We start from the raw sequence: 19739 nt of genomic DNA, 5'->3' as shown, positions 1-19739 counted from the left end.
AAAGGATAAGTACAGAAATTGTTTACAGATGCAATATACCTAACAAAGTTTGAATTTAGTTTTGTTTCAGCGTTTCAAATGATATTCTGTTTACTTTGACACCAAAAATGTTTTTATGCTAATGGAAAGGAAAACAATCATTTTAACTTGACTATTTGGAAACCTCTGATTTAACAAAATATCATTCCATTTTGTTAATGTAACCAGATATTAAAACCAAACTGCTTTATTATTAGTTTTAGCTGAATCTCTAAGATTTCAGAATCTCTAAGATTTCAGAACACTTTTACATTCAAAAGTGAGAATTCTCTGTATAGAACTTGGAAAAAGATGGTTGAAAACTATATTTTCATCTCTTAAATGCTTAGCCACATGAAGGGTCTAGAGTACCAAAAGATCCGAGGAAAGAGTATACTTTTTGGAGAGCACTGCTGGTATCTTGTGAGACCCAACACACCTTCATTAGAGAGTGATAGGGAAATTGTTCCTAAATTAAATACAAGAGAGGGGAACCTCATGAGTCAACTCCAGGAGCTCAATATACGTTCCTGGGGAGCTTAGAAGGTATAGTAAGCTGGTATCTCACTTAGGTCTCTGAAATCTGGTAGATAGAGGCTATGCCTAACTAGCCGATCTAAAGAGAGTACAGTTAGTGTACTGCATCTTGCAAAGGATTGCACAGAGTTTATGAGAGTATTGATGCCTGCATATTTTCCAAGAACCAGATGTGGGAAAATGTGAGAGAAAGAACCAGAACCATGGATGACCCTGTTCAAAAGGACTGCCTGGAAGAACGTGGTTTCCACAATAAAGATAGTGGACCAGCTTGTTCCCAGGAACTGAGAAAGGAGATGCTGGTCAAGGGAAGACAGTTGAGAGAACCCAGGGTAAGAGTGGGAGGTATCTATAAAGAATGTACAAAAGCATCCCTTGAGAGGAAGATCCTTGAAGCCCAGGGAGTGCTATTACCAGCTCATGGCAGTATCAATGTGCTAGGCTAGGACCTGAAGGAGAAGTAGGCACTTTCCCTTTGTATTACAGCCAGCCAGCCCAAGTCCAGCCTGAGCTGATTGAGAGATGAAGCCTTAACTTTGTATGGACTTGGATGTTTAGACAATTTGAAATCTTGAAAATGACCCGAGAGTTATTTATTTTCTAGGATATAGCAGAAGAATCATAACTACTACTCTTATAATCATCCAAGGAACTGGGGAAGAATTATCCACTTGCTAATTTTACCTGTCACTTGGCTGGACTATAGTGCCCAGTTGTTTGACCAAACACCTAGATGTTGCTGTGAAGGTACTTTTTAGATGTGATTAACATTTAAATCAGCAAATTTCCCTCCACATGTGGGTGTGCCTCATTCAATCATTAAAAGGCCTTAAGACCAAAGACAGGTTTCCTAAAGAAAGAATTTGGCCTCAAAGCTGCAGAATAGAAACTGTGTCTGAATTTGGAGCCTGCCTAGCCTGTCCTGAGGATTTCAGAGTCAAGAATCTTATCTGAATTCCAGCCTGCTGGCTTTTCCTATGGATTTTGGACTCACCAGTCCGCACAGTCACATGAATCAGTTCCTTAAAATAAATCTCCCTCCTTCCTTCCTTCTTCCCTCTGCCTTCCTCCTTCTCTCTCAACCTCTCTGTATACAGACATAGATATATAAATATATACATATATTCTCTTTATATACAGAATGGGTTTAAATCAACAATGGGAGGAAAAAAGTTAAATTGTTTTATGATTATAACCTTCATCTTGTTTAACATTTCGGTTTTAGTATCTTTTTATCCTAGTGAGTGCTTTTGAATGGGTGGATACATTTAGAAATCTACAGGCCATTAGATTTGTTAAAATTTAATGTTACATGCTGCCCCTACCCCTTTCCTGTACTTGCTCTAAAATAAGCCCATGTAAACTCCTACATGTGAGCTCTAGCACTCACATGTTTATTGATTCATTAAGAGGTCATCTGACATCTGATTCTTTAGCCCTGTCTGGTTGTGAGTTCAGTATACATTGACCTAGTGGAAATAATATCTCAGTTGCCTAGTACTTATATTCTTGGTTTTAGTTAACTGGTGTGTATGTGTATGCATACGTGTGTGTGCATGTGTGTGTTTTCCCCCAGATAGTTTATTTTTTATTTTTATTTTTTAATATGAAATTTATTGTCAAACTGGTTTCCATACAACACCCAGTGCTCATCCCAACAGGTGCCCTCAATGCCCATCACCCATCCTCCCCTCCCTCCCACCCCCCATCAACCCTCAGTTTATTCTGTTTTTAAGAGTCTCTTATGGTTTGGCTCCCTCCCTCTGTAACTTTTTTTTTTCCTTCCCCTCCCCCCATGGTCTTCTGTTAAGTTTCTTAGGATCCACATAAGAGTGAAAACATATGGTATCTGTCTTTCTCTGTATGACTTATTTCACTTAGCATCACACTCTCCATTTCCATCCACGTTGCTACAAAGGGCCATATTTTGTTCTTTCTCATTGACATGTAGTATTCCATTGTCTATATAAACCACAACTTCTTTATCCATTTATTAGTTGATGGACATTTAGGCTCTTTCCATAATTTGGCTATTGTTGAAAGTGCTGTTATAAACATTGGGGTACAAGTGCCCCTATGCATCAGTACTCCTGTATTCCTTGGGTAAATTCCTAGCAGTGCTATTGCTGGGTCATAGGGTAGATCTATTTTTAATTTTTTGAGGAATCTCCACACTGTTTTCCAGAGCGGCTGCACCAGTTTGCATTCCCACCAACAGTGCAAGAGGTTTCCTGTTTCTCCACATCCTCTCCAGCATCTATAGTCTCTTGATTTGTTCCTTTTAGCCACTCTGACTGGTGTGAGGTGGTATCTCAGTGTGGTTTTGATTTGTATTTCCCTGATGGGGAGTGACGTTGAGCATCTTTTCATGTGCCTGTTGGCCATCTGGAGGTCTTCTTTAGAGAAGTGTCTATTCATGTTTTCTGCCCATTTCTTCACTGGATTATTTGTTTTTCCAGTGTGGAGTTTGGTGAGTTCTTTATAGATTTTGGATACTAACCCTTTGTCCTATATGTCATTTGCAAATATCTTTAACCATTCCGTTGGTTGCCTTTTAGTTTTGTTCGTTGTTTTCTTTGCAGTGCAGATGCTTTTTATCTTCATGAGGTTCCAATAGTTCATTTTTTATTTTAATTCCTTTGCCTTTGGGGATGTGTCAAGTAAGAAATTGCTACAGCTGAAGTCAGAGAGGTTTTTTCCTGCTTTTTTGTCTACAGTTTTGATGGTTTCCTGTCTCACATTCAGGTCCTTCATCCATTTTGATTTTACTTTTGTGAATGGTGTAAGAAAGTGCTCTAGTGTCATTCTTCTGCATGTTGCTGTCCAGTTCTGCCAGCACCATTTGTTAAAGAGACTGTCTTTTTTCCATTGGATATTCTTTCCTGCTTTGTCAAAGATTAGTTGGCCATACTTTTGTGGGTCCAATTCTGGAGTCTCTATTCTATTCCATTGATCTATGTGTCTGTTTTTGTGCCAATAGCATGCTGTCTTGATGATGACAGCTTTGTAGTAGAGGCTAAAGTCTGGGATTGTGATGCCTCCCACTTTGGTCTTCTTCTTCAATATTACTTTGGCTATTCGGGGTCTTTGTGGTTCCATACAAATTTTAGAATTTCTTGTTCTAGCTTCGAGGAGAATGCTGGTGCAATTTTGTTTGGGATGGCATTGAATGTGTAGATTGTTTGGGGTAGTATTGACATTTTAACAATATTTATTCTTCCAATCCATGAGCACGGAATGTTTTTTTTTTAATGTTTATTTATTTTTGACAAAGAGAGAGCACGAGAGAGAGAGCATGAGTGGGGGAGGGTCAGAGAGAGAGGGAGACACAGAATCTGAAACAGGCTCCAGGCTCTGAGCGGTCAGCACAGAGCTTGACGTGGGGCTCGAACTCACGGAGTGTGAGCTCATGACCTGAGCTGAAGTTGGATGCTAAACCCACTGAGCCACCCAGGCGCCCCTAGCACGGAATGTTTTTCATATCTTTGTATCTTCTTCAATTTCCTTCATAAGCTTTCTATGGTTTTCAGCATACAGATCTTTTACATCTTTGGTTAGGTTTATTCCTGGGTATTTTATGATTCTTGGTGCAATTGTGAATGGGATCATTTTCTTTATTTGCCTTTCTGCTGCTTCATTATTAGTGTATAAGAATGCAACTGAGGGAGGGAGGGAAGATGGTCGCGTAGGAGGACGCTGGGCTCACCGTGCGTCCTGCTGATCACTTAGATTCCACCTACACCTGCCTAAATAACCCAGAAGACCACCAGAGGATTAGCAGAACGGAGTCTCCAGAGCCAAGCGCAGACCAGAGGCCCACGGAAGAGGGTAGGAAGGGCAGAGAGGCGGTGCGCACTCCACGGACTGGCGGGAGGGAGCTGGGGAAGAGGGGCGGCCTGCCGGCCAAGCAGAGCCCCCGAGCCTGGCTTGCAAAAGTGGAGGGGCCGGACGGAGTGTGTTCCGACAGCAAGTGGGACTTAGCATCTGGGAGGTCATAAGTTAACAGCTCTGCTCAGAAAGCGGGAAGGCTGGAGGACAATGGGAGGGAGAGTTGTTGAGCCCCGGAAGACAGAGCTCAGCTTGGCGAGGAACAAAGGTGCTCGCCAGCACCATCTCCCTCGCCCATCCCCCAGCCAAAATCCCAAAGAGAACCAGTTCCTGCCAGGGAACTCGCTTACTCTGCGCAAACACCCAACTCTGTGCTTCTGCGGAGCCAAACCTCCGGCAGCGGATCTGACTCCCTCCCGCTGCCACAGGGCCCCTCCTGAAGTGGATCACCTAAGGAGAAGCGATCTAAGCCTGCCCCTCCTGCTCCTGTGCACCTTGCCTACCCACCCCAGCTAATACACCAGATCCCCAGCATCACAAGCCTGGCAGTGTGCAAGTAGCCCAGACGGGCCACACCACCCCACAGTGAATCCCGCCCCTAGGAGAGGGGAAGAGAAGGCACACACCAGTCTGACTGTGGCCCCAGCGGTGGGCTGGGGGCAGACATCAGGTCTGACTGCGGCCCGCCCACCAACTCCAGTTATACACCACGGCACAGGGGAAGTGCCCTGCAGGTCCTCACCACGCCAGGGACTATCCAAAATGACCAAGCGGAAGAATTCCCCTCAGAAGAATCTCCAGGAAATAACAACAGCTAATGAGCTGATCAAAAAGGATTTAAATAATATAACAGAAAGTGAATTTAGAATAATAGTCATAAAATTAATCGCTGGGCTTGAAAACAGTATACAGGACAGCAGAGAATCTCTTGCTACAGAGATCAAGGGACTAAGGAACAGTCACGAGGAGCTGAAAAACGCTTTAAACAAAATGCATAACAAAATGGAAACCACCACAGCTCGGCTTGAAGAGGCAGAGGAGAGAATAGGTGAACTAGAAGATAAAGTTATGGAAAAAGAGGAAGCTGAGAAAAAGAGAGATAAAAAAATCCAGGAGTATGAGGGGAAAATTAGAGAACTAAGTGATACACTAAAAAGAAATAATATACGCATAATTGGTATCCCAGAGGAGGAAGAGAGAGGGAAAGGTGCTGAAGGGGTACTTGAAGAAATAATAGCTGAGAACTTCCCTGAACTGGGGAAGGAAAAAGGCATTGAAATCCAAGAGGCACAGAGAACTCCCTTCAGACGTAACTTGAATCGATCTTCTACACGACATATCATAGTGAAACTGGCAAAATACAAGGACAAAGAGAAAATTCTGAAAACAGCAAGGGATAAACGTGCCCTAACATATAAAGGGAGACCTATAAGACTCGTGACTGATCTCTCTCTTGAAACTTGGCAGGCCAGAAAGGATTGGCACGAGGTCTTCAATGTGCTGAACAGAAAAAATATGCGGCCGAGAATCCTTTATCCAGCAAGTCTGTCATTTAGAATAGAAGGAGAGATAAAGGTCTTCCCAAACAAACAAAAACTGAAGGAATTTGTCACCACTAAACCAGCCCTACAAGAGATCCTAAGGGGGATCCTGTGAGACAAAGTACCAGAGACATCACTACAAGCATAAATCATACAGACATCACAATGACTCTAAACCCGTATCTTTCTATAACACTGAATGTAAATGGATTAAATGCGCCAACCAAAAGACATAGGGTATCATAATGGATAAAAAAAACAAGACCCATCTATTTGCTGTCTACAAGAGACTGATTTTAGATCTGAGGATACCTTTAGATTGAGAGTGAGGGGATGGAGAACTATTTATCATGCGACTGGAAGCCAAAAGAAAGCTGGAGTAGCCATACTTATATCAGACAAACTAGGCTTTAAATTAAACACTATTAACAAGAGATGAAGAAGGGCATTATATAATAATTACAGGGTCTATCCACCAGGAAGAGCTAACAATTATAAATGTCGAATGTGCCAAATACAGGAGCCCCCAAATATATAAAACAATTACTCATAAACATAAGCAACCTTATTGATAAGAATGTGGTAATTGCAGGGGACTTTAACACTCCACTTACAGAAATGGATAGGTCATCTAGACACACGGTCAATAAAGAAACAAGGGCCCTGTATGATACATTGGATCAGATGGACTTGACAGATATATTCAGAACTCTGCATCCCAAAGCAACAGAATATACTTTCTTCTCAAGTGCACATGGAACATTCTCCAAGATAGATCATATACTGGGTCACAAAACAGCCCTTCATAAGTATACAAGAATTGAAATTATACCATGCATACTTTCAGACCACAATGCTATGAAGCTTGAAATCAACCACAGGAAAAAGTCTGGAAAACCTCCAAGCGCATGGAGATTAAAGAACACCCTACTAAAGAATGAGTGGGTCAACCAGGCAATTAGAGAAGAAATTAAAAAATATATGGAAACAAATGAAAATGAAAATACAACAATCCAAATGCTTTGGGATGCAGCAAAGGCAGTCCTGAGAGGAAAATACATCGCAATCCAGGCCTATCTCAAGAAACAAGAAAAATCCCAAATACAAAATCTAACAGCACACCTAAAGGAAATTGAAGCAGAACAGCAAAGGCAGCCTAAACCCAGCAGAAGAAGAGAAATAATAAAGATCAGAGCAGAAATAAACCATATAGAATCTAAAAAAATGTAGAGCAGATCAATGAAACCAAGAGTTGGTTTTTTGAAACAATAAACAAAATTGACAAACCTCTAGCCAGGCTTCTCAAAAAGAAAAGGGAGATGACCCAAATAGATAAAATCATGAATGAAAATGGAATTATTACAACCAATCCCTCAGAGATACAAACAATTATCAGGGAATACTATGAAAAATTATATGCCAACAAATTGGACAACCTACAAGAAATGGAAAAATTTCTAAACACCCACACTCTTCCAAAACTCAATCAGGAGGAAATAGAAAGCTTGAACAGACCCATAACCAGCGAAGAAATTGAATCGGTTATCAAAAATCTCCCAACAAATAAGAGTCCAGGACCAGATGGCTTCCCAGGGGAGTTCTACCAGACGTTTAAAGCAGAGTTAATACCTATCCTTCTCAAGCTATTGCAAGAAATAGAAAGGGAAGGAAAACTTCCAGACTCATTCTATGAAGCCAGTATTACTTTGATTCCTAAACCAGACAGAGACCCAGTAAAAAAAGAGAACTACAGGCCAATATCCCTGATGAATATGGATGCAAAAATTCTCAATAAGATACTAGCAAATCGAATTCAATGGCATATAAAAAGAATTATTCACCATGATCAAGTGGGATTCATTCCTGGGATGCAGGGCTGGTTCAACATTTGCAAATCAATCAACGTGATACATCACATTAATAAAAGAAAAATAAGAACCATATGATCCTGTCAATCGATGCAGAAAAGGCCTTTGACAAAATCCAGCACCCTTTCTTAATAAAAACCCTTGAGAAAGTCGGGATAGAAGGAACATACTTAAACATCATAAAAACCATTTATGAAAAGTCTACAGCTAACATCATCTTCAACAGGGAAAAACTGAGAGCTTTTTCCCTGAGATCAGGAACACGACAGGGATGCCCACTCTCACCGCTGTTGTTTAACATAGTGTTGGAAGTTCTAGCATCAGCAATCAGACAACAAAAGGAAATCAAAGGCATCCAAATTGGCAAAGATGAAGTCAAGCTTTCGCTTTTTGCAGATGACATGATATTATACATGGAAAACCCGATAGACTCCACCAAAAGTCTGCTAGAACTGATACATGAATTCAGCAAAGTTGCAGGATACAAAATCAATGTACAGAAATCAGTTGCATTCTTATACACTAATAATGAAGCAACAGAAAGACAAATAAAGAAACTGATCCCATTCACAATTGCACCAAGAAGCATAAAATACCTAGGAATAAATCTAACCAAAGATGTAAAAGATCTGTAAGCTGAAAACTATAGAAAGCTTATGAAGGTAATTGAAGAAGATACAAAGAAATGGAAAGACATCCCCTGCTCATGGATTGGAAGAATAAATATTGTCAAAATGTCAATACTACCCAAAGCTATCTACACATTCAATGCAATCCCAATCAAAATTGCACCAGCATTCTTCTCGAAACTAGAACAAGCAATTCTAAAATTTGTATGGAACCACCAAAGATCCCGAATAACCAAGGTAATTTTGAAGAAGAAGACCAAAGCAGGAGGCATCACAATCCCAGACTTTAGCCTCTACTACAAAGCTGTCATCATCAAGACAGCATGCTATTGGTACAAAAACAGACACATAGACCAATGGAATAGAATAGAAACCCCAGAACTAGACCAACAGTAGTATGGCCAACTAATCTTTGACAAAGCAGGAAAAAATATCCAATGGAAAAAAGACAGTCTCTTTAACAAATGGTGCTGGGAGAACTGGACAGCCACATGCAGAAGGTTGAAACTAGACCACTTTCTCACACCATTCACAAAAGTAAACTCAAAATGGATAAAGGACCTGAATGTGAGACAGGAAACCATCAAAACCCTAGAGGAAAAAGCAGGAAAAGACCTCTCTGACTTCAGCCGTAGCAATCTCTTACTCGATACATCCCCAAAGGCAAGGGAATTAAAAGCAAAAGTGAATTACTGGGACCTTATGAAGATAAAAAGCTTCTGCACAGCAAAGGAAACAACCAACAAAACTAAAAGGCAACCAACGGAATGGGAAAAGATAGTTGCAAATGACATATCGGACAAAGGGCTAGTATCCAAAATCTATAAAGAGCTCACCAAACTCCACACCTGAAAAACAAATAACCCAGTGAAGAAATGGGCAGAAAACATGAATAGACACTTCTCTAAAGAAGACATCTGGATAGCCAACAGGCACATGAAAAGATGCTCAACGTCGCTCCTTATCAGGAAATACAAATCAAAACCACACTCAGATATCACCTCACGCCTGTCAGAGTGGCCAAAATGAACAAATCAGGAGACTATAGATGCTGGAGAGGATGTGGAGAAACGGGAACCCTCTTGCACTGTTGGTGGGAATGCAAATTGGTGCAGCCACTCTGGCAAGCAGTGTGGAGGTTCCTCAGAAAATTAAAAATAGACCTACCCTATGACCCAGCAATAGCACTGCTATGAATTTATCCAAGGGATACAGGAGTACTGATGCATAGGGGCACTTGTACCCCAATGTTTATAGCAGCACTCTCAACAATAGCCAAGTTATGGAAAGAGCCTAAATGTCCATCAACTGATGAATGGATAAAGAAATTGTGGTTTCGGGGCGCCGGGTGGCGCAGTCGGTTAAGTGTCCGACTTCAGCCAGGTCACGATCTCGAGGTCCGGTAGTTCGAGCCCCGCGTCAGGCTCTGGGCTGATCGCTCAGAGCCTGAGCCTGTTTCTGATTCTGTGTCTCCCTCTCTCTCTGCCCCTCCCCCGTTCATGCTCTGTCTCTCTCTGTCCCAAAAATAAATAAACGTTGAAAAAAAATTAAAAAAAAAAAAGAAGTTGTGGTTTATATACACAATGGAGTACTACATGGCAATGAGAAAGAACGAAATATGGCCCTTTGTAGCAACGTGGATAGAACTGGAGAATGTGATGCTAAGTGAAATAAGGCATACAGAGAAAGACAGATACCATATGTTTTCACTCTTATGTGGATCCTGAGAAACTTAACAGAAACCCATGGAGGAGGGAAAGGAAAAAAAAAAAAAAAAGAGGTTAGAGTGGGAGAGAGCCAAAGCATAAGAGGCTCTTAAAAACTGAGAACAAACTGAGGGTTGATGGGGGGTGGGAGGGAGAGGAGGGTGGGTGATGGGTATTGAGGAGGGCACCTTTTGGGATGAGCACTGGGTGTTGTATGGAAACCAATTTGACAATAAATTTCATATATTGAAAAGTAACAAAAAAAAGAATGCAACTGATTTCTGTACATTAATTTTGTATCCTGCGACTTTGCTGAATTCATGTATCAGTTCTAGCAGACTCTAGGAGTCTATCGGGTTTTCCGTGTATAATATCATGTCATCTGCAAAAAGTGAAAGCTTGACTTCATCTTTGCCAATTTGGATGCCTTTGATTTCCTTTTGTTGTCTGATTGCTGATGCTAGAACTTCCAACCCTATGTTAAACAACAGCGGTGACAGTGGGCATCCCTGTTGTGTTCCTGATCTTGAGCTTCATAGGTCAGGAAACTTGCACTCAGAAAAGTTAGGTATTTGCTCAAAATCTCATAATGGGAGTTTGTGTTTCTAATTGTTCTTTGTGGTATATAGTGTATATGAATTTAATTTTTCTGTATGTACCTTGTGCCTATGACCTTACATAATTCATTTATTATTTCTAGTAGTATTTTTGTAGATTCATTAGAATTTATATGATAATGTCATATGCAAATAAAAAGTTTTACCTCTTCCTTCCCAGTCTAGATGGCCTTCTATTTTTCTTGCCATATTGTCCTAACTAGAGTTTCCAATACAATGTTGAATAGAAGTGGCAAAAGTAGATATCTTGTCTTATTCCTTTCTGATATTATAGAAAAAGTCTTTAGTCATTCACCCTCGTCTTTGGTGTTAGTGGTAAGTTTTTGGTAGATATTCTTTTTCAGATTGAGGAAATTCTCTTATATTCCTATTTCTTAGAGTTTTTATGTTTGTGTGTTTATCAAATTCATTTTCTGCATCTATATTCTCCCTTTTTTTCTGTTAATGTGGTGATGTGACAATTTTTTTAAATTAATGTTTATTTTTGAGAGAGAGAGACAGAGCGATAGCAGGGAGGGCCAGAGAGAGAAGGAGACACAGAACCTGAAGCAGACTTCAGGCTCTGAGCTATCAGCACAGAGCCCTACATGGGGCTTGAACCCATAAACCACAAGATCATGACCCGAGCGGAAGTCAGACGCCAACCGACTGAGCCACCCAGGCACCCCAGCATTTTTTAAAATATTAAGCTAACCTAGTATTCCTGAAATAAATTCACTTGGTGCTGATGTGTAGTGATTTCTGTACCTTAGAACTGGTTGAGTGTTTCATATCTAGAATCCCCTGGGGTATGATTGATCGGCCCAGCCCCAATTGAGGGTATTCTGATGGTCATCTCTGATGATGTCCTCATTTCTTCTGATGACTGGGCAGTCATTAGCTCTTGTTGGATGCAGATTCTTCTGAGTCTCTGCCATGTTGATCATATTGTTCATGGACCAAGCAGTCTGTTTCTTGACTTAAATAATTTTTTTTATGTTAATTTATTTTCTTTGAGAGAGAAAGAGGGGGAAAGAGAGAGCAGGAGCAGGGGAGGAGCAGAGAGAGAAGGAGATGCAGAACTCAAAGCAGGCTCCAGGGTCTGAGCTGTCAGCACAGCACAGACCATGAGATCATGACCTGAGCAGAAGTGGGATGCTCAACTGACTGAGCCACCCAGGTGCCCCTATTTCTTGACTTTAGTATTAAGACCAGCCCTATTGCTAGTCTGACAGACGTTAAACTCACATTTCCCACCAAATGAAACCAAGTGTCTAAAATTTTTGTTCTGCATGTTGATGCTGAGAGGAAGCAAGAAAATATGTCTGAATAGAGATAAAATTGGTCTATTATCTACCTTATCTACATACACTCAGCTTTCTTTCCCCCCATAATGCTCTAAGGCCAGGAAACTTTTCTTCTTTCTTATAAATTAAGCAATGAATGATCTCTCTATATATCTTTCTTCATCAATCCTACACAATACCATAACCAAGTAGACCTTTCTTGTTAAATGTTTGATATTTATCATTCCAGACTTTTGTCTGTTTTTAAACATATCTGTTTATCTATCTACTTCTCCATCTATCCATCTTTCTTCCTATTTATATTTGGTGTATTTGCTGTTGATCTTTGTAATCAGAAATTAGATGGCATGTATGTTGTTTGGCAAATTGCTTATTTGTATATTTTATGCCAAAATACTATTTTATTACCTTTCCAAGTGAACTTAGAATTTGCTTTTAAGCCTTTCCATCTGCTATCTAGAAATAATTGCTTGGAAACTTCAACATTTATTTAGTTCATGGTTTTGCTTATATCAATAATTTGTTCCTTTTTATTGTTGAGTGATATTCCATTATATGTATATACAACAAATTGTTGATCCATTTACCAGTTGACAGACATTTGGGTTCTTTGCACATTTTGGCTAATATAAAGTTGCTATGAAGATGCATGTATATATTTTCAGTCTTTTTCAAAGTCCTTCTGGGGTTTTTTAAACCAGCTTGGTTATTTATTTAAAAACAAATTTTTGGAAATTCTTTTTTTAAAGAGGGTAATCATTCAGGCTATCTGATCCATCATATTGCCATACATGGAAATCTTTTTCTATTTATTAAAACATATTGATATTACTCATCATAATTTTAAGTATTTCTTTAATATATAATTTCTGTATATTAAATGCCAATCTTTTGTCAATGCATTTCAACCATTTTGTTGCTATTAATAATAAGATCTTTTCTTTATTGTATATATTTTATATGTAGGAAAATTGTTGACATTTTTGTAAACTAGTGATTATCTTGATGCTATATGTAATGAAATATAATCTTAAAATAATTTTTATTTTTCACTCATCCTTTCAAGAGTTCACACTTCTCATTTATTTGTATTATCTAATCAACATTGGAATATTGTAAAGAATATTGTAAAGAATATTGTAAGATAGTGACTTTTGAATATTGTAAAGTAGTGACTTTAGTGCAAATTACTCCAATATGTTATCATAAGACATGATGCTGCTATTACCATTTATTTCTACTTTGAAAGTTTAAAAATTATGGTAAGATGTTAAAATTTGGTAAACACAGTTCTGGCTTCAGTTGAGGTACTCAGTATTTTATTTTCTCCTTTGATTTAGTATTGGTGATTTCCTATATTTGCTTGTACTAAACGGTCTGTTATTAAAACATAATTTCAGTGAGATCCATTCTAGTAATATCCTACTTTTAGGGGTGGCTGGGTGGCTCAGTCAGTTGAGCATCTGACTCTTGGTTTCAGCTCAGGTCATGAGCTCAGAGTTTGTGAGTTTGAGATGCACTGTGGGCTCTGCGCTCTTGAGATTCTCTCTCTCCCCCCCCCCCCCGCCCCTAGTCTAATGTGCTCTCTCTCTCTCAAAATAAATAAACTTAAAAAAAAAAAACAAAAACAAAAAGGTTACACTTAAAAAAATTCTACTTTTATATTCTCTAAAATTTTTCGTTAGCATTTATAAAAGTGTATATTAATATATCATCATTGTTTCTACTATTGTTACTATATTGGTAGATTATTTTTGCTATAATAATTGAATGAGTTTTTTCTATCTCTACCAAATTTTACTATCATATAATTAATTCAGTGGTGGAATTATTACTTAAAGGTCTAAAACTTTGAAATGTGAAATTTCTGAACCCAACATCATGACAAGAAGCATAAGGAGTGGGCAAGGGCAAGAGAGTGGGCAAATTTCTTCCATGGTTGCTGTTCTGTTTATATTTTTAAATTTATTTTACTTATTAAAGATAGCTTGTATTTGAGTATAAAAAGAATCTGCTGGAATGACTAATTTATTTTTCCCAAACAGACCCACACTAACAAATTGAAGACAAAATATTTTAATGCTTTCCCTTAAGAAAGAAAATTTATGCCACACCTGTAGTGGAGAGTTATAAATAAAATGAATTGATAGATAACAAGGTAATCATCACAGTATTAGTGTGAACATTGCAACAGGGATGATGCATTAGTTTCATAGGGCCGCCATAACACATCACTACAAGATAAGTGTCTTAAAATAGTACGAATTTATTCTTTTACAGTTCTGGAGTTCAGAAGTCCAAAATTCAGCAGAGCTTGTGATCCCTCCAAAGGCTCTAGGGAAGAATCTTTCCCTTTCTCTTCTAGCTTCTTATGAAGATAATTGTCAGTGAATTTAGGGTCAATGCATTTAATCTAGGATGACCTCATCTCAGAATCCATCATTTAATTATATCTATAAAGCCCCTTCTGCCAACTGAGGTCACATATATGCATTTGGGGTGTTAGGACATGGACGTATCTTTCAGGGGGCACCATTTAACCCACTACAAGTAATATAATTAAATGTTGTACAATCATCATATTCAAACTAATACAATTTATTATAACAAGAAGGAAAATCAAACCTTACAATAATTATAATCCCCAGGTTAAGGATAGTATACAAAAGCTTTGGCAATAAATTGTTTATAGTTAAAAACTAGAATATCAAAACCTTGCTCTTCTAAAAGCTAATGTAGACATGTACTCAATCTTGTGATGCCAAGATACAGAATATATAGAAATATAACTTAAATAGATAAAATATTCTCTCTTCTTTTTCATATATATTCTCACTTTTAATTTATCATTGCTTTTGATTGCATTGCTTTTGATTGTGTCTTTATCATAGCTGGTTTTATTATACTTATTATAAAAAATAAAGACTATCCTAGACTTTATATTCTAAGAAGCAAGTGAGTTAGCAATTTCCTTTTCTTCCTAAGGCTTTTATTGAATAAAGTTGTGATGTCTGTCCTATGTTTTTAATTAATATTTTAAATAAGCTTGAGCAAAATTTTTAAAGTTTTAGACTTTTATTTTCACATAAGGTAATTTTTTATCGTTTAAATTCTATTAGAGAACTCCTCTATTTCAACCACATAGTCAAATTTATTTGCAAAAAAAAAAAAAAAGAGAGAGAGAGAGAAAACGAAGTACTGACATATGACTCCTTTATTTTTCTCTGTATTTTTGGATATTTCCCCAGTATCATTGCTATTGTGAGGTATTTGTATGGGTTTTCTCTTTTCTTGTGTGGTTTGAATCAGTTAGCCAATGATTTATGTAAATTCACTAATTTTCAAAAAAAAACCCCTCTTCTTTAGTAATGTTATTGTTTTTACTTTACATTTATTTCTGCTTTTGCTTTACTTTTATTCTTCTGAGTTTACTTGTTTTTTAATTTTAATTTATATTTAGTAGCTGCAGGTGGCTAGTCCCTACTACTTTTGATACTGCTGCTTAGATAAAAGCAACATTGCTATAGCATTAATGGGTTGAGTTGTGAGAGCCTCCAAGGAATGAGGGCCTAATAAACAAATCCATGGTGTTTAAAGAAAAGATAGTGGTTAGTCTGTTGAGAATTAATAGTGATCAGAAAGTTTCCAGAGTTTTGTAATGTTTTGTTTGTTGATCTATATATTGTTACATGAGTTATGTTTACATTGCAAAAATTCCTTGAATTGTGCCTAATAATTTGGGCATTTTTCAATAAAAAAGTATATTAAAAAATAAAATATATTATGATTAAGTGGAGTTTTTGGGCATGCAAAGGTAGTTCGATATTAGTAATATATCATAAAATTTTGACAGTTATCATTTGACAGAATGTGACACCCATCTTTGACAAAAATATATATAATAAAATACTAACTGGTGGATCATTTCTTAATATGTACCATCTTTCAGAAGTCAACTTCTTCCTAATAGGGAGATATTAAAGACATTCTCACCAAATAAACAAGCTAAATTTACTCATCATCTGCACTACTATGTAATAATGAACTAAAGATATTAGCTAGTTAATTAGTCAAAAATATTTAGAAATTAGTATTGTAATCAGAGTCAAAAATCTCTATTACAATAGAATATCAGGAAAAGTCCTAAGAGTCCAAGTAAAACCACTGCAAATAATAAATGAATTTTTAAAAATCACAATATATAGGGAGACTTGGGTGGCTCACTTGGTTCAGGGGCTGACTTTAGTTCGGGTCATGATTTCACAGTTGGTGGGTTCGAGCCCCGCATGGGGTTCTGTGCTGATGGCTCAGAGCCTGGAGCCTGCGTCGGATTCTGTGTCTCCCTCTCTCTCCACTCCTCTCCTGCTTGTGCTGCGTCTCTCTCTGTCTCAAATAATTAAATGTTAAAAATTTTAAAAGGAAAAAAATAAAAATCACAATATATAAAACTAACAGTCAAAAATTAGTCACTTCAAATATGTAAACAAATGTTAGAAGATATAAAGGAAGAGAAGATTCCATTTAAAATAGGAAAATATAAAATAAATAAGCATAAATATACAAAAATTTAGACAAACATTTAAAAGTTTCATCATATAATGTGCTATTAAGTGAGGAAATAAGCACACATATATTTCCATATCCACTGAGTCAAATTTAGCAATATCTAGTAAAATTTCACATCCTTTTACCCTTTGACCCATCCATCACACTTCTAGAAAACTATCCCCAAAGAACTGGCAAAGATATTAAATGGCCTATGTGTATAGGTCACTATCTTTTCATAATCCCCCAAAGCAACTTGTTTTATAACAAAGCTAGAATTCTTTCTTAAAGCCAAATTCATTCTGAGGGTTTTTCCTAAGCTATTACCTTAATTTGGTTATCAGAGGTCTTTAAACAACTTCAAAAACTCACCGACTAAAATGAATCCATGTAATACTACAGTTTGTAGACCTGCTCGGTCCAGGTCCTGATACAGATCTATAATATTACCTACAGGAGTTGTTTAACTTGGGTCTTTATGAAAACAACAAAAATAATTCATTAGAAATGACTAACAATTAATAATGGACATAAAATTAATTTACCTTAATGTGAAAAAATTGTAAATGCCCAGTGTTCTTATACTAATTTTAATTTCTTTATCCTTAAGGGAATGGTAGGAACTTTTAGCTAACAGAACCAATTCTCTGCTCCTATGCTGTCTATAATCTTCATCCTTTTTTTTCCATTTTAATGTCCACTGACTTACCCTTTGTGTGCCATTCCATCCTTACACTAGTCTGTTGTTATTTGGACACTAATTCTTTGTGTAAGAGTCCTTATGACTATTCCAAATGGTCTTTCTGTGAATGCTCAAAGTTCACTTTAAAATACCAGAGTTGTCCTATGAAGATTTGCTGTCTCCAATGCTCTGCAAAATGTCTGTGGCTAATAATGTGAACAGTTGTTACATTATGTTTTAAGTGTTACACCAGGATACAATTGATAAGAAATTCTGATGTAAGGTGCTCAACCAAATTGAGTTGAGAAATCTAAAGAGTTTGTGAAACTTTTAGAGAATACAAAAAAAAAAAAAAAAAAGAGAGAGTGGATATGGAAGGGAATGATCTGAGAAGTTTCTCCGGTATAGGTTGATCAGAAGTAGCAAATGAATATACAGGATACCCTGTTACATTTGAATAGCGGAAAAACAACAAATACTCAATATATGTCCCCAATACAGCACTTGCGTAGGACATACCTATACTAAAAATGTATTTGTCGTTTACCCGAAATTCAAACGTAACTGGGCATCCTTCATTTTATCAGGTAATAGGACTTGGGAGAGCACACACCAGGCTTTATGTTCTGCCACCTACCCACCCAAAGGCAAGGAGTGCTGCCTACTTATTTCAGGTCCATAATGAGGAGCTTCCGCAGGATCAAATGGAGAACCAGTTAGGAAAATGGCAGACTCAACAGACTGGTTGACATCTGCCCAGGAAATCTAGAGGGCAAGAGAAACCAGCAAGCTGCTTTGACAGCAAAAAAGTAATTGTTTTGAAATTTGTATCCACTCCCAGAACTTATCAAAGTAAAGGATCTAAGAGTATTTCTGTGAACCTGATGTGGACCAAATGGTAGAGAAACTAAGATCACAATGGTTTTGATTTTTATCCAGGAGGATCACTTGGGAAGTCACTGGGACTCTAATAGAGTGAGCCTTAGAAGGGCAGGTCACCTGCAACCTGGGCCAGAGAGGGGCAAGACCAGAGGGAGAGAATATATTGCCAAATACCTGAAAGCCCCAGTCAGAAAGGGATGCATAAGTGCCTCTAAGAAATCGAGAAAAGCACCCACAAGATAAAGAGGTATGTTTAAGCATTACGTGGATCAACAAGTGTGAAGGTAACATATGGTATGTTTGTAAGGTATGTTTCCCCTCCTCTCCCTTCCTCCCTTCTTGTGCTTCAAACCTGGAAGTGTCTGCAGCAATAGCTGAGAAATAAGGTAACTAAGAAAGGAAGAAGCTTCTACACAGTCTTTCCCATTGACAATGGGGCCTAGATGGGGAAGTGGCAGACTTATGGAGAAGTCCTGCTTTTGAATGAAGACTGAAGTATTTATTATAATTTTTCACTTTATATTTTGTAATATATAACATTGCATATCATATAATATATAGTAATATAAGTATATGCTATATAATTGTATCTTTAATATATTGATCTGGGCTTTTTAGATTACTAAGACTGTGTGCAATGCTTTTACTATTAAAGAGTGGCCAGAAAAGGCACAAGGCTTTCCAGAGTTCAGTTGCAGGGGATAAATCTTAGCCAACTGCATAAATTGTTAAGGGAAGGTGAGAGACAAGAAGAAAGGTATTTTGATTACACACTAGGGGTTCTATTAGCTCTAAATACTAGTTATTACTATTATTGTTCTTAATCTATAGCTTCTGTTACCATTTCGTTGATCCTACAGCTTTGTTCCTCAGAGTGCTCTCTGTTTCATATTTTGTAGTGCTCCAAGATAATGGGGTAGGGACAATTTATTCTACTACCTTTTTGATGGGGAGATTAAATCAACTTCCTGATTTGAGTTGGAAACCAAAACTCATATTTCCCTCACTTACTTCTGACAAATGTTCCTTCTTAGATCAAGCAATCGAGCTCTAACCGGAACTCTCCCTTTGAGCCCTCTTTTGCACTAAGCCTCAACCTTGGCCTATAAAGACTTGAACAAACACTAACATACTTTCTAATAGCTCAGGACTGCATTCTTAGGATGACCCTTGCTCCTGCTGATAATGACCCCCTGAGAAAACTCAAGGCTGGTAAAAGAATTTACTGTCTGTTTCAGTCAACACCTGAAGATAGGGCCCCATGTGTCTTGGGCTTTCTGGGAGGCTAGGAACTTAATGTTAATGAGCACCAGTTAGCAAACCCAGATGGGTTTCACATGGACCCATCCCTTCCTACTTTTTGTCGCTTTTCCTTTCCTGACTCTACTGAGTCCCTGGTCACACACATCCTCCTCCCTTTAAAACACCCAATCACCTCTGTACCTTTTCCCTAATGCAAAAATATATTACTGATTAAAATCTATCCTTACTACTCTAGTTAGTGTCTTTAACTTGGACACTTTTGACATTTTAAAATATTTTGTGTATTTGCACCAGAACAGAATAGAATTTTACATTTTGACCCATTTGTTCCAAACAA

General features: G+C 37.8%; 1 long non-coding RNA gene across 2 annotated transcripts in view; it reads left to right on the top strand.

The window, feature by feature from the left end:
* Positions 1-19739, top strand: part of LOC111561846 — a 388482-nt gene that overhangs the window by 211915 nt on the left and 156828 nt on the right. For both annotated transcript variants that reach the window (XR_006583156.1, XR_002744788.2), the window contains exon 7: positions 18197-18386. This is a non-coding gene — a long non-coding RNA (uncharacterized LOC111561846). The remainder of the gene's footprint in view (positions 1-18196; positions 18387-19739) is intronic.

This window comes from Felis catus, chromosome C1 (assembly GCF_018350175.1).
Source record: "Felis catus isolate Fca126 chromosome C1, F.catus_Fca126_mat1.0, whole genome shotgun sequence".
NCBI lineage: Eukaryota > Metazoa > Chordata > Mammalia > Carnivora > Felidae > Felis > Felis catus.
This window is presented reverse-complemented; position numbering and strand designations above follow the sequence as displayed.